This window comes from Lygodium microphyllum, chromosome 20, assembly GCF_053477565.2.
Source record: "Lygodium microphyllum isolate KBCC chromosome 20, Lygodium_microphyllum_v1.1.10, whole genome shotgun sequence".
NCBI lineage: Eukaryota > Viridiplantae > Streptophyta > Polypodiopsida > Schizaeales > Lygodiaceae > Lygodium > Lygodium microphyllum.
The window spans coordinates 3,568,850-3,584,552 of NC_141154.1; positions in this window are offsets into that span (position 1 = coordinate 3,568,850).

A 15,703-nucleotide genomic window follows, 5' to 3' on the forward strand; every position below is an offset into this window, starting at 1 on the left:
TTGACTTTCCCTATGAAGAGATTGTGCCAAGCATGTAGTCAATCGTTATAATATTCCCTCATAGGTTCTATTGGCTCCTTCCTTCTTTCATGGATTGTAGTATTCAAACTCATCCCAATTATAAAGTAATCCCATGAAGGCTACCTTCATCTATGCTTGATTTTGATGAGGTTATTGTTAGAATATCAAGCTCTTTCATATGTGTTTGACCGACATGAGCCGGACACAGCTAGTCTAGCTATATTAGTTAGGTATATTAAATAAGTCGATACCCTAGTCTCTATGGTTGGTGTGAATGGTCCTTCTGGACTTGTAATACTTGACCTATGTCTTTCCAGGAAATGAGAAAAATGAGAGAGGAAGCATGTTGCTTTACTCTGTATGTTGCTTTCTATCTGCATCCATGAAAGCTAACATGGTATCAGAGCCACGAATGGGCTCATTGGTGGAATGCACTGAAGAAGAAGACTTGAAGATTGACCTAAAGGGCTAGAAAAGGAAGAGGACTGACAGTCATTTCCATCAATGGTCACATAGAGGTATGCATTGTTAAGCATCGGATTCTCATTGCTTGAAGGAGGAGCTGTGGCTTGTTGAGGAGTCTCCCAAGGATTGGTTGAGCACTAGTGAGCGCTTCATCATTATAATAATCGGCAAATTGTGTAGCAAAAGCGGTCACTCCAGTCAGCATGATTGCGCCTATTTTCCAGGCTGAACTCCATGGCTGGGATTTAGTATATGGACTACTCATCAAGGCTCTATTGAGCATTAACAAGTGTGTGGCTTGTTTGGAGACTCACCAAGGCTCCATTGAGCATCAACAAGTGGGCATTCATCATCACCACCATGAAATCTGATCAGAATATACTCTGAACTATCTATGTGGACTGTGCCTGTAAACAGGCTACTCTCATTGGCAGAGATTCAAGGTGAATAGCACTTGTCAAGTGGCATAGAGCATGGATGCATACCAAGGAAGGTTCTTGAAGGGTATACTTTGCTATTGCCCCTGTGAGAGCTCATGTGTGAGCTGTAATAGAGTTGTACAGATTTGAATACACAAGGTTGAACTATTATTGGAGTTACAGGGACATTATACACTTGTAATGTCTGCATTTTGGATGCTCTTTGGCATGTACATTGAGCTTGAATGTAGCACTTGATGCTTGATAGAAGACATGTCATATTTCTTGGGTATTTTGACATAGACTTGGAGCTTGGAATGGCAGGATCTGAGAGCTTGTGACAAGTTGAAAACTGAAAAATTTTGCAGACATAAAGCACTAATTGGTTACTCCTAAACAACTAGTTGATTTGGTTAGTCCCACAGGTACTTGAAGACTTGGTGTGTGCTGTTAAATGCTTGAGCATTGGAAATGGAAGTGATGCAAATGTTTTATGGTTTCTTGGGACTGAAATCAATCTCCGTTGCCAGTGCATTAACTGTTTGAAATCTGGGAATGTATTTACGACATTTATATATGTTGGTTGTATACGGTTTTGTGTTTCTATGCCTATGTACGGCTTGACACATGTACTAGCAGCTATCTATGAAAGTTTGGGACATGTATGACATGTATAACACTCAATTTTGGGCTTGAAACCACGGCTGGTTACTCACAGAATTATAGTTTTCAGAATGCATGTATGTACCCTGGCAGTGAGGTTGCAGGAGTTCAAACCAAAGTAAATACATAGCATTTGTACTGACCATTTTACCTATAGGTTAAGCCACTTGTTTGTGAGCTGTTTTGGGTTGTCAGTGGGCTGAAATACCTTTCTTTTTATTGCAATTAATTGCAGAAAATAGTCATAAACAGTTCTGGCCTGAAGTTGAACTGTTAAGAAGATCTTGGTTTGCAGGTAGTCAGCCAAGGTCTACAACATGGCAAATACTGATAGAACTGATAATGTAACCCAGATTGTGGGAGAAAAGCTTGATAGCAACAATTATGCAATATGGAAGTTCTGCATGGAGAAATTTCTGATAGGCAAAGGATGTTGGGACTTAGTGACAGGTGTTGAGGCTGAACCTGAAGTTCCAGAAAGGAATCCTAGAGCTAATCAAAGACGAGCGCATCGAGCTTGGACGGAAAGAGCTCGCAAGGTTTTACATTGGTTGTCATTTTGTATCTCGGATGCTATGGTGATGCAGATCATGAACTGTAAATCCTTAGCAGATCCATGGAATATATTGGTCAAATACTATGGCACAACCACAAGTGCAAGGAAGATACAATTGAAGTAGAAATTCAATAACATGGAGAGGAAGAACAGATCCGTATAGGATTATGTCACAGAGGTTAAGACCATAGTAGATCAACTAGCATCTGTTGGTTCACAGGTCAAAGATGAAGATATGGTTGCAGTGACTTTGAATGTCTTGGGTCCTGAATACAAGTCTTTTGACACTTCAGTGTCTGTGCGGGCTGAAATGCTTGACTTTCATGAGCTGGTTGCATTATTGATTCATGAAGAGGTGAAGCTTGGCTTAGCTACAGGGTTAAGCAGTTGAAAGAATAAGGATGCAATTTTTTACTCGAATCAGCGTGGACGTGGCAGCTATGGATCTGGTAGAGGAGACCAGTAGAATGCATCCTATGGTACTAGCAATCAGCCGTCATCAAATGCAAGAGGTGGTGGAAATTTTCAAGGAAGGGGGAGATCTAACTCCCGTGGCAGAGGCTCCTGGCAGCAGCAGCGCTCATCTGACAATCCGAACAAGGACAAGGATTGTCATTAGTACGGAAAGTATGGGCATATTGCAAAGGACTGCTCGAAGAAGCAGGGAAACCAGAAGAGCAAACAACATGGACACTATGCTACGTCTAGTTAGGCAGATGATTCTGGTGATAGATTGTTTGCCATGCAAAATGTCAAAAATAAGGCTGCTGAAAAATCATCTGATGATGCAGTGTGGTACATTGACTCAGGGGCATCGAATCACATGACCCCTCACGGTGATTGGTTCACTGATATGGTGGCTGAAAAGCATGGATATGTATAGACAGGTGATGACACGCAGCATAGCATTGAGCATACAGGCAAAGTGCCTCTTGTGGTTCATGATGGCAGGAAGAAAATTTTCCATGATGTCTTGCATGTCCCTTCAATTACGAAGAACTTATTGTCTGTCACTCAGATGACAGAGCAGAACTTCCAAGTTAGATTCAATAAACATGGCTTTTTTATTGAAGAGTTTGGCAATGGATGCAAGTTGATAGCTCGTGGTCACAGGAATGGCTGAATGTTTACTCTTGATGCTTCTTTGCCAGAGCTGAATTCAACTATGTTTGCCCATGGTTTTGGCACTGTTAGAGATTTGGAAATATGGCACAAGAGAGTGGGGCATGTCAATTTGCAAAGGCTGCAAATTATGCAGAAGAAGCAATTGGTTAAAGGTTTACCCAAGTTCCAATATTCAGATATTGGTCATGTATGCGATGCTTGCCAGTTCGTTAAGCACTCTAGACTGCCGTTTGTTAGGCATGTAAGGCAGAGTACACGTCCATTACAGTTTGTGCACTCTGATATTTGGGGGCCAGCTCATAATGCATCCATGGGAGGTTCCAGATATTATGTATCTTTCATTGACGACTACAGTCGCTATATCTGGCTTTACATATTGAAAACAAAAGATGAGGTCTTTGTTGTTTTTCAGCAATTTAAAGCACAAAAAGTTGAGAAGGAGTTTCAATGCTACATCTCTTGCTTGACATCTGACAGTGGTGGGGAGTATGTATCAAATGAATTTGATGATTTCTTGGCTGGAAATGGCATTCGTATTAGGTAGCTAACCTGCAGCTACACTCCGCAAAACGGAGTAGTTGAAAGAAAGAACAGGGTTCTAATGGAAGTTGCTAGGGCCATGATGAATGAAAAGCATATGCCGCTTTACTATTGGGCAAAGGCTGTTATGACAGCCATATTCATTCTGAATAGGACTCCCACTATAGGTATTCATGAGATGACATCGTTTGAGAAGCTATATGGCTATAAGCTGGATGTAAGTCACATGAAAGTCTTTGGCTGTCTTACTTATGTGCATATCCCAGATGAGAAAAGGAAGAAGTTAGATCCAAAAGCGCATAAGTGTGTTTTCACTGGATATTCGCAGGAGAAGAAGGCATACAAATACTACGATCCCTTTACCAGGGAAACTTTCGTGAGCATGGATGTCATCTTTGATGAGATGGGCTCTTAGTATATATCACCAGCTACAGTGCCATCGGATATGCCTTCCTCTCATGTCTCTACAGTTGATTTACAATAGAGCATTGCTATGACTGGACCTAGTAGTCAGACAGTATCACCATGGACAGGGAGATTGAGGAGCTCACCGTCCACTGACACTAGTATGTCAATGAGGGGGAGACATGATGTATTGGACAGCAAAGGAAACGAGAAAGTTATTGAGGATGCATCTGGTATGATGACACCTAGCAGAATGACTTCTGGCTATGAGCCTGCTGATATGTTAGACAACAAACTTGGTATTTCGACTGTCTATATGCCTGGCACAAGGCATAGTCGGTATATTCCCCCTCATGAGAGAGGGGAATCGAGTAGTGCACCACTGCTTACACGCTCGTAGAGGGTGAGATACCCTGTTGACAGATTGACATACAGTGGCTACTCTGCAAAGCATTATGCTTTACATGACAAAAGTGATGGAGGTCAAAGAACCAGGTACATATGCTGAAGCAGTGAAAGATGAGAACTAGTGTGTAGCCATGGATGAAGAAATGAATGCCTTGGCTGAAAATAAGACATGGGATTTAGTGCCACTACCTAAAGGGAAAAAGACCATTGGCTGCAAATGGGTCTACAAAATCAAATGCAAGTCAGATGGCAATGTGGAGAGATACAAAGCCAGGCTGGTAGCAAAGGGGTATGCCCAACAGTATGGACTTGATTATGAGGAAACATTCAGCCATGTTGCCAAGATGGCAACCATTTGCACTATGATTGCCTTGGCTGCTAAAGGCTGGAAATTGCAGCAGATGGACATTAAGAATGCATTTCTTAATGCTGACCTAGTAGAGGATGTTTATATGGTTCAGCCGAAAGGGAATGTTCACCCTAATTTTCAACATTATGTATGCAGGCTGAAAAAGGCATTGTACGGGTTGAAGTAGGCTCCAAGAGCTTGGTATGCTAGGATCAGTAACTACTTGCAGAGATTGGTTTTGCTATTGGTAGGGCTGATCACAGCCTATTTACAAAGAAGACTGACAGTGGCTTGGTAGTGCTGGTCATATATGTTGATGATTTGATAATCATTGGTGATGATGACTTGGGCATACAACATGTAATGAAGATACTGAAATCTGAATTTGGCATGAAAGACTTAGGAGAATTGAAGTATTTCTTGGGCATTGAGGTAGTTCCAGCTGAAAATGGTTTATGGCTGATGCAGAAGCACTATGCCATGGAGATGCTGAAGAAGTATGGCATGGCTAAATGCAAACCGTTGGATATACCTCTTGATCAGAATGTCAAGCTAGACATGAACACTGGGGCTAAAGTAGAGGATGTGACTATGTACACGCAAATGGTTGCCAGCTTGATTTACTTGACCATCACTAGGCCTAACTTGAGCTATGTTGTAGGGCTCATAAGCCAGTTTATGTAGAAGCCTAGAAAGCCGCACTTGGATGCAGTTAGACGCATTATGAGATATGCTAAGTCCACCGTAGAGTATGGATTTTTCTATGTTTGAGATAAGCCCTTGACACTGATTGGATACACGGATGCAGATTGGGCAAGTTGCTTATATGACCGTAGATCTACGAGTGGATATGCATTTGGATTTGGTAGCGGCATGATTAGTTGGAGAAGCAAGAAGCATCCTACGGTTTCTTTGTCGAGTATTGAGGCAGAGTAAAGGGGTGCTACATTAGCAACATGTGAGATTTCATGGCTGCTCAAGCTTATGGCTGATTTGGACATACAGGTAGATGCTCCAGTAAAGTTACTATGTGATAATCTGAGTAGTGTAATTTTGGGTATGAATCCAGTCTATCATGCCAAGACGAAACACATAGAGGTACACTACCATTTCATCAGAGAGATGGTTCTTGCAGGACTAGTTGATATTATGCATGTAAAGGTAGATGAACAGGTTGCGGATATCTTTACCAAGTCCTTGGGTAAAGATAAATTCTGTGGTTTTAGGCAGATGCTTGGAGTACAGATGTTGTCTTGAGCTTGAGGGGGAGTGTTAGAATATCAAGCTCTTTCATATGTGTTTGACCTGGACACAGCTAGTCTAGCTATATTAGTCAGGTATATTAAATAAGTCAGTACCCTAGTCTTTATGGTTGGTGTGAATGGTCCTTATAGACTTGTAATACTTGACCTATGTCTTTCTAGGAAATGAGAAGAATGAGAGAGGAAGCATGTTGCTTCACTCTGTGTGTTGCTTTCTATCTGCATCCATGAAAGCTAACACTTATATCCTTACTTTTTCCTTATCTAGCTAAACCATAAGTCTATGAGATGGGCATGGTTAATTTCATTCCTTTTTCTAATAATCTCAACTTCTTCTAACTTATGTGGTGATGTGATGTTGTGGGTGGAAATATGTAGTGATCTATGAGCTTCTATAAATATAAATTTTGATTATGGTATTATAATATGCACTATAAGCACTATCAGACACCATGAGATAATTAGAGAGCTACAAAGCCTCATTCTCCATGTAGGCACCATATTATATGATTACATTGTGATTATGTGGTGAAATGATATTGTAGGTGTGGCCATAGGTGGGGATTTTCGGGTTTTAAAAATGTCTATATTGACTATGGTATCTTAGGGAGCTATGTTGAGGAGGTGACCATTGTGTTGATATGGTCGTTTGTCACTTGGTGTGGTGACTTGCATGTGTTGTGAATGCTGCATGGGTAACCACAAAGCAAGAGGGATGCATTAGAGTAGTGGAGTTCCCTTTTACTGCTTGGTGGTGATCCTCTTGGGTGGGAAGGGTGAGAAACACAAGTTCCAAGTGTAATATGATATTGTTGATGCCTATAGGTGGTGATCTCTAGACCCTTAAAATTTTCAATGTTGACTATGGTATCTTGTGGAGTTATATTGAGGAGGTGACAATTATGTTGATATGGCCTATTATCACTTGGTGGTGGTGATCTTCATGTATTGTGAACCTTGCATAGGTCACCACCAAGCATGAGAGCTCCATCATAGTAGTGAAACTCCCTCCTACCACTTGGTGGTGATCCTTATGGTTAGCGAGGGTGAGTACCAGAAGTGCCAAGTGTGAGACGATATTGCATGTGGCTATAGGTGGTGATCTTTGAGCTTTTAAAAATGCCAATATTGACAATGGTATATTAGGGAATTATGTTGAGGACGTGATCATCATGTTGATATGGTTGCTTATTCCTTGGTAGTGACCTTTGTATACCATGAACTCCGCATGGATTACTAGTAAATGAGAGAGCTTCATCACAATAGTGGAGTTCTCTTCTATGAGCTAATGGTGGCCCTTGTGGATGATGAGGGTAAGAACCACAAATGCCAAGTGTGAAACAATGTTAAAGGTAGCGAAATGTGGTGATCTTTGAGCTCTTAAAAATGTCAATGGTACCTATGGCATCTTGGGGAATTATGTTGAGTAGATCACCATTATGTGTGGAGGGTTATGAATGGATCACCACCATGTGAAGGAGGCACCATCCAAGGGAGTTGTACCATGTTATTTCTTGGTTGTGTCCTACATGTGGTGTGAACACTATATGGGTTAGCACCAAGTGAGAGAGTTCCATCCCATTGGTGGAGTTCCCTCCTATTGTTTGGTTGTGACACTTGTGGATGGCTAGTGTGAGAACCACATAATGCAAAGTGTGATTATAACAACATTCCATCCTAGTATGGGACAATAGCCCTCTATTATAGAGCCCAACATAACTTTGGTACTATATTCTAAAACTGAATGTCTATTCCACGATCAAAAGAGTGCACAAGGCAAATAGGATACAATATCCAAGTTTTAAAATAAAAGGTGATGGACGGAGAAAAAAATCCCCCATGTGCATTATATCAATGACAATGGTATTGCATTACTTACAATTTGTAAGCACAAGGCTTGTTACAATGACCAGGAGAGAGCTTCCTCCCTACCTCTTAGAAAAGAGCTCTGACAAGGTGTGATTGCCTAGAGATTTTGTTGCCACACTAATCATCTCCAGATCAACATCTTCCGCCGTGGCAACTCCTCTTGTATCACCAACTAGGCTATCAACTACACCCTTGGTTGTCCCTATCTCTACACTTGCTCCTTAGTAGTCTCTTCATAGACCTTTGACCTTATAGTCTGTCCACAAGCTTTCTACAATTGTCATGAACCATGCCATCCATGGCGTCTTTTGTCTTCTTGTCATTCCCCTTCTGGTCCCCCTTTGGCCCATCAGCAGTCCCCCTCCCTACTTTTGGTATCCATAGTATCATCTAGCTCCCCCTCAATTCCAATAGAATGTGGCACTACCTCATCAATCGAAGAGTCTTTCTCAACCCTAGTGTGCTCAATATCTAGCATGTCATCCTCAATGTTCTTAAGTTTAGTAGCACTAACTCTCAAGTCCAAGTCTCGTGGGACATTCTCACATTCTTCGTACTGTAGAACTCCTCAAACATTGAATTGGCAGCAAATTTTGCCAACCCTGGTGCATTATATTTCACATTATCTACAATCTTCCCATCTTTGATGACCGCAACCACATGTTCCTTGTCTGCGCAGTAACCATAGGAAATCCCAACCACATGAGCACACCTCATCAACATTATAATCTACATGTAAAATAACCGCGACGAATCACTATGCCAACTTACTCTTCACACTACCATGCTAAGTGATCCATGCCTTTACCATGAGAGGCACTTTTTTTACATAAAATCCACCGCTATGTAGAACTATACCAAAGAAAAGAGGGTGGTATGTCGGCACTCGAGCATGAAGCTTCCCATGACATGTGCTGCTTCTAATGACTCCCGACACACAACAAAAATGCCAAACACATGGATGGTCTTATGTTTGTTTTTACAATATGTGGCCTGGGAAGAGAGAGGCTGAACCTCTTTCTCTTTACGTCAGTGATCATTTAAAGAGGATTAAACTTACAAAAACAAAACATCATAGGAACCAAGCAGCAAGTACCAAAACTTTCAACCATACCATCACCAACCATTGTTGCAATCATAGTCAATTTAAATAGTACATGAAAGCATAACAAATGTCCCTGGATGATATCAATAACAGGTACAAAGAACACCAAAGGAAACCTTTGTATAAAATATAGCATGAGGACATACTAATAAACAACTAAGGTACCAAAAAGTACAAAAAAACATTGAGTACCAAAGGTACCAAACGTACCAAATTCAACACCCTACTTCATGTACAATAGATCTTTAAGTACACTGAGTATAAAAACATCCAAAATATACCTAAAAGAGACTAAGGTAGTATTAATTCGTTCTTTAGTCATGAAAATAGTTAGAGAGTACCTGAATCCTTACATGGTATTGAAAGAGTTTCAAAAGTAACAAATGTATCCAAAAATACAAGATTCTATAAAACGATTAAGAGGAATTACGAAAACACACCAACTATACCAAAGGTTCAAATACCACCAAAGGTTTTAAAAACCACCAAAAAACACCAATTGCACCAAAGGTTCAAAAATAATGTACCAGGTTCTGCCAAATGCTTCAAGTATCAAAGAGATTAAAATATACGAAAGAGTACAAGAACCACCAAAATGTCCCAAAAGGAGCATGAGGCAACACAAATAAGCTTTCTACTGTGACGAGAACAATGAATGAGAGTACCAAGAAGCACAAATGGTACTAAGAGGGTTTCAACTCAGCTATGGATACTCGTCCATTTTATTTTTCTATAAGAGATGTCAATAGATACTTGGAGTTAGACATACCATGACCTTCTCTTGAAAGTAAAACAATTATATATATATATATATATATATATATAGTTTCTTTGTCTTTAGTTTTTTTTTGGCTATGGTATGGGGGGTTTCAACTACCCAAAATTATGTGGATATAAAGTAATTGCATTGGCTAATGTTACTTTGATGTCATCGTTGAACAAACGCACTATATGCACAAGCAAGCATTGGAAGATTTGCCCCATTTGAACATTTCTCAATGAGCTCATAAGGTAAGAAACTTGATATTATTACAAGAGACAACATCCCTACAATGCATGAAATTTTGAGTAGAATTTGGGATGATGTTAGACACACCTCCCTAGCATTATTATCGGCTATTGGTCATCAATGGGACTAATGGTAGTGGAAATGTATCTCATTTTCTTTATCAAGATTTTTAAATATGACCACTAGTCTAGTCAACTCTAGTTTCCATCACTATGTAAATCAAGTGTGTAGAGAACCTTACATTCTTAAAACTTTTTTACAACTTGTGAACAAGTACTGATAACATCATTGCTTGTAGTGTTGGTTATAACACTATCCACTCTTTGTTACAAGATAATTTGGAGTAGCAAAATGACTAAAATACAAAACAAAAATATAAGGTCAATAACAAACAAATATTTAGAAAATAATGATGGATATTCTATTTAATCAATACAACTTTGTGTAAATCCAAGGTGCAGATTAGCAAACTCAACATTGGTCCATTTACCAAGAATTTGTGCAAGCAATCACATGGCATTGATGTACTCTTAATTAAAAGGCCTTCTAGTAATGGGCTGATCTTCTTTGAATCTCAAGGAACAAATTTTGATGTGCATTGTACTAGCGTTACTACAATTCCTTGCTCTTCTAAAAGTGAACCTTACACTTCTCGATTCTTACATGAATATTTTTCAAGTTCAAAGATATGAACACATTCAGCATCTCTAACCTTAAATTTTTGCTTCTCTATCTCAGATATGAGTACTATAGCTCTACGATAATCATTACAAACTAGTATATTCATAACAACAATCATAGTTAACCCTTCTGATGTGTTTATCAAGGCATAGGCAATTATGAACCAGAGAGTTGCAAATTGCTTTGAAAAGTCTACTAACTTCTCAATGTGTCCACCACAGAGCACATCCTTCTTCATGTCTTCAGATATGTTTTGTGAAACTAGACCCTAGCTCAAAGAATAACCTTACCATGGCATCTTTCCTACTAGATCTTGTACCTTCTCATAAGTGTATTTCGCTTTGTGGATGTTTTTTGTCCTCAACTAAAAAGGATTGAGTGTTTTCTTTGGCATCAATCGACCAACAACGTCTTGGCTTCTTCCAAGCCTTATTTGCAACTTGCATGACTTTAATTTCTCATGCATCCTGTTTCATTTGCATTGCTACATAAATATTAGCTATGGAGATGTAGGCTCATGCAACAATTCTATCTATCTCAAGGATACAATTAAAATCTAGTCTCCTAAGCCTCACACTTTTTCCACTTCTGGAAAGCACTCAATGAATCCATGCAAACTATAAGATAATCAGTGGATGGTATCATTTCAATAAGTGTTAAAGTCTTACTAAACTTTCTTGGCTGACCTGTAAAATGGAAATAAAAGGTGTGAGATTGAGTTTCATGTGGCATCTCATCAGAATATCTCAATGCCTCCTTCCCCTACCCATGTTGTGCATAGCCTACAATTAGTGCACTCCAAGACACTATATCATGGACAAGAAACTCGTCCAAGACCTCATCTCATCTTGATTCTCAATATTCAAAATTAGTTGCAATGAGTATCGCTCTATAAAAGGATAGTACCAATGAAAACCACAAGAAATTGAGATGATAACCCTAGTTTGGGTTTTTGTGTTGTATCCCTACAAGTTAATTTCCTACTATAAAGGGTTTGAAACCTATTAACTCTCCATGGAAACAAGTAAGCTAGCATATGTGATTTCAAGTCTGTCAAACTCTAAAGGGAACTTTTTTAAGTTCCCCTTCTCGGGCATGGCTAGGAAAATATTAACCATTCCATGGTGAAGGGCTTCGTGTTCAACTTGTCCTACATTACAAAAAGGTGCAATTTGATTTCCATGCATATCCAGGGATGCACACAAAGGAAGGGTAGGCAGGGTTGTACTTTTTAGCACTCCTTGAATCTATAGACTTTTCTCACCTCCTAAATAAAATTCTCACCTTCACCACATATGAGGGTCATGACCATGTGATATGAGGGGCCTTGGACACCATTGACATGGGGATCTCTTGCTCGATGCTGACCCATATGGGGATCAATGCACAAAAGAGTCACTAGCAAGTGATATGGTATTCTCTACCCTTGGGAGAGTCCTTTCTTGCTTCATAGTGACCCATTGTGGATTTAAACCACATGAGGGTCACGACCTAGCAACAAGCTCTTATGAATCAAAATAATGAGATTGAGCAATAACATTGCTCTGATGTCACCATTTACCATATGTGCCAATATAGCGGATTGCATGAAGTCCTAGCTAAATGTGGAAAAACACAATACAAACAAAAATAATCCCAAACAAAGTAATATCATGGAAGCTTATCTCTAGGTTTTGTCGAGGATTTGTCTTCATCGTTAGAGAAAATTGACATTTTCTTAGACTACTCCATGAAGCAACTATCCTTACTTGCACCAATGGTTGGGTCCTCCTGACACACAATGTGATGTCTTGTTGATGCTACGAGGGCATTTCGTCATAAGGAGCTTCAATGGGGTGGTTTTAATGGCTCCCTTCCTTGATGGATTCCTCATGGCAATAGAAAACATGGCAAATGGGGTGTAAAGCACCAAGTAGAGAGTTTGAGCAACACAACAAAGAGATCTAGGGGCTACATTGAGAGCTTAATGACCAGGGGGGGGCTCATGTTGGATCAAGGGTAGTAGGCTTTAGCATGTCTCATATGCCCTATTGATTGGATAATGGTGACCTTCATTTGGAGGACATGATGTTTCTCAATTGTTTAAACTCAAGCCTACTTTAATGAACTCCATCCATATGTGATCATAATGATATCATACACGTATGTCAGGATTGACATTGTTTGGATTGGCAACGTGCTCAAAACTCTATACAATTTTAACTTTTTCTATCTAAGTAGTTCCCCTAAAAATTCATATTAATAACTGATGGAAGCACCAACTAGGGATAGAAATATATATTTTCCCTAAATTGTAAAATTTTCCCATTGTGGTATTTTATAAATTACATAACACTTTCCATCTCCCTAATTTTTTCACAACGAAAAATTGACCCCAAATCTCCCCTAATGGCTATAGTTGAAGGCTACACAACTTTAAAAGAATAGTAAAAAATACCAAAAGAGATGGTTTGCAAGGATACATGAATGACTATGCAAGATGAATTTAAGAAACTTTTACACAAAATGCATAAGTTACAGTGGGAGTTAACATGACTTGAAGAATATGCTCAATATATTGAAGATGTAGATGACCTTATTTGATGAGTTACCTAATGCTACAAATGTGTTTTCGATATATGCTTTGCCTAAAGATGGAGAGGATACATTTCTTTTGAATACATATGATATAAATGCAATGAATGTAGAATATATAGTGACCATGGATAGATATGCATTTTTTGAAAATCCAAATGATATAGTGAGAGTAAATGCAACCAAGAGGATGACAATGTATGTCTCTGAGTGCAAATGATATCTTAAGCTAGAATGTAGATAACGATTTGATTAAGGAGATAGCTATGAAGAATGCAAATTTTGTTCAATCTATGCAAGCAAAATAAAATGCTTTTGAAGGTGTTTTGCTAGCATAAAACAAAGAGATATATATCATGTAGTTTGTTTCTTTATAGTTGATTGATACTAGGATCATATGCTTTTATATATATGAGGACCAAGCAAACATGGATGTATGCTTTTCTATGCAAGATGTTGGGGAGAATGTGAATATGTTAAATGGACTAAAACGATTTAAGAGTATTTCAAAAGGGATGTGGGAGGCCTCAATGCTACCATATGATTCGGGTGAAATTGCAACTCTAGGATGCATCAACGTTTTGACATGATACTACCATCATTCGATCTTGGTGGATGAATGAGTTTCCTAGAGAAATATACAAATGGCTACGTTCGATTTGAATTTCATGAGCTTTCGATACCCTATGATTTGAGAGGGAGTACTTGGATTAGGTGTGTGCTTTTGTGGTTATCAATATTATGATTTGTGAGATAGGATAAAGCTATATTTTTCATGGCTTATGCAAGATGATTATCTAGAAGTATCACTTTATTGATATGCATGAGTTTTTGGAAGATCTGTATGTTGCCTTTTGGCTTACGTGGATTGCATAATGTTGTACATTCCAAATGATGTGAAGGATTTGGAGATGGCATGGATGTCATATGGCTATACATTGTGATGCCAGGAGGCATATCTCACGGTGGATTCCGTGAGGTTTTACGGTGGATTCCGTAAACTTTGATGACCGGGGATCATACACAAAGTGGATTCTTTGTGCGAGAAGTTGATGGGGACGCTTGTCCTTTTCGGGCGTTTCATTAATTTAGTGTGTACATGGGTGATTCCATAGCGGGTGATTCCGCGAAATGCGTATTAAATTAATAAACGTTTATGAGTTTAGAGTGCGCACTCGTAATAAATTAAGGTTAGGATTTATTTCTAACCAGTTGATTTATTTATATAGCTGAAGACTGCTAGGTATTCACTTTTGTCGGTTTAATTGTATTATTTTACTAACGATTGTGAATGCTTCAGTTGATGTGTAGAGATAGCAGTAGTGGCGGAGGAAAGCATTGGAGTCTAGCGAGTATTCGACCTATGGATTATATTTTGATAGGTACCACGCCTATATTTTGTTATGTCTATTGAGACATCGATTATTTATCATTATTTTGTATGCGCCTATGCGCACGGATATGTTATTTCTATTTGGACATTGTATTGGGCGTGCCAGACTCTTTGGGCACCATCCATTAGCTTTATTTCTATTTTTGTAAAAGGAAACTCAAAAGCTAAAAGCTTGATATATTTTTGTAAATTGGGCTATTATTGAGCATGAAGATGGAATATACATAAAATACATGCTTTGTGAAGCGCTCACACAAGGCATGGGAGGAGATTGAACCCAATTGATCTCTTGCTCTTGTCGTTCATGCTTTTTACATTGTAATTTGTGCAAAAAGTAGAGTTCATTGTTCTTGGGGACCTTTCGGGATTCACTACGTGAGCATACAGCGACCGATCTGCGCACCAGTGGTATCAGAGTGGAGCTGAGATCAAGAGCTTCCAATCGCTACCCATCTCGTGCGAAGGCGGAGCTCCTAGAACGATCGGACTCTACGGTCAATCTCGTCGTGAACCGTCGATACAAGCAGACTTCTGGCGATCAAGAACCCCTATTTCTGTCATCAGATCGCAAAGGACCAGGCTGTACAGGCGGAGGACCACTCCTTCATCTCCATCAACAAGTCGTGGGCAAACAGTGAGAAACTCCATATCTTATCTTTTGAAAAGTTTAATCCTAAAGCTTCATAAGCTTTAAAGGAAGCTTATAATCTTCAAAATCATCATCGAGGTATCAGAGGGGCTTCCAAATTTTTTGGGCGGTGGAAAAAATGCCCCCCCCCCCCACGAATCTGCACCGTTTTTCTGAAGGCCCCCCCTCCAAAGCTTAAGCAATTAAGCTTAATCCATTAAGCTTTAATCA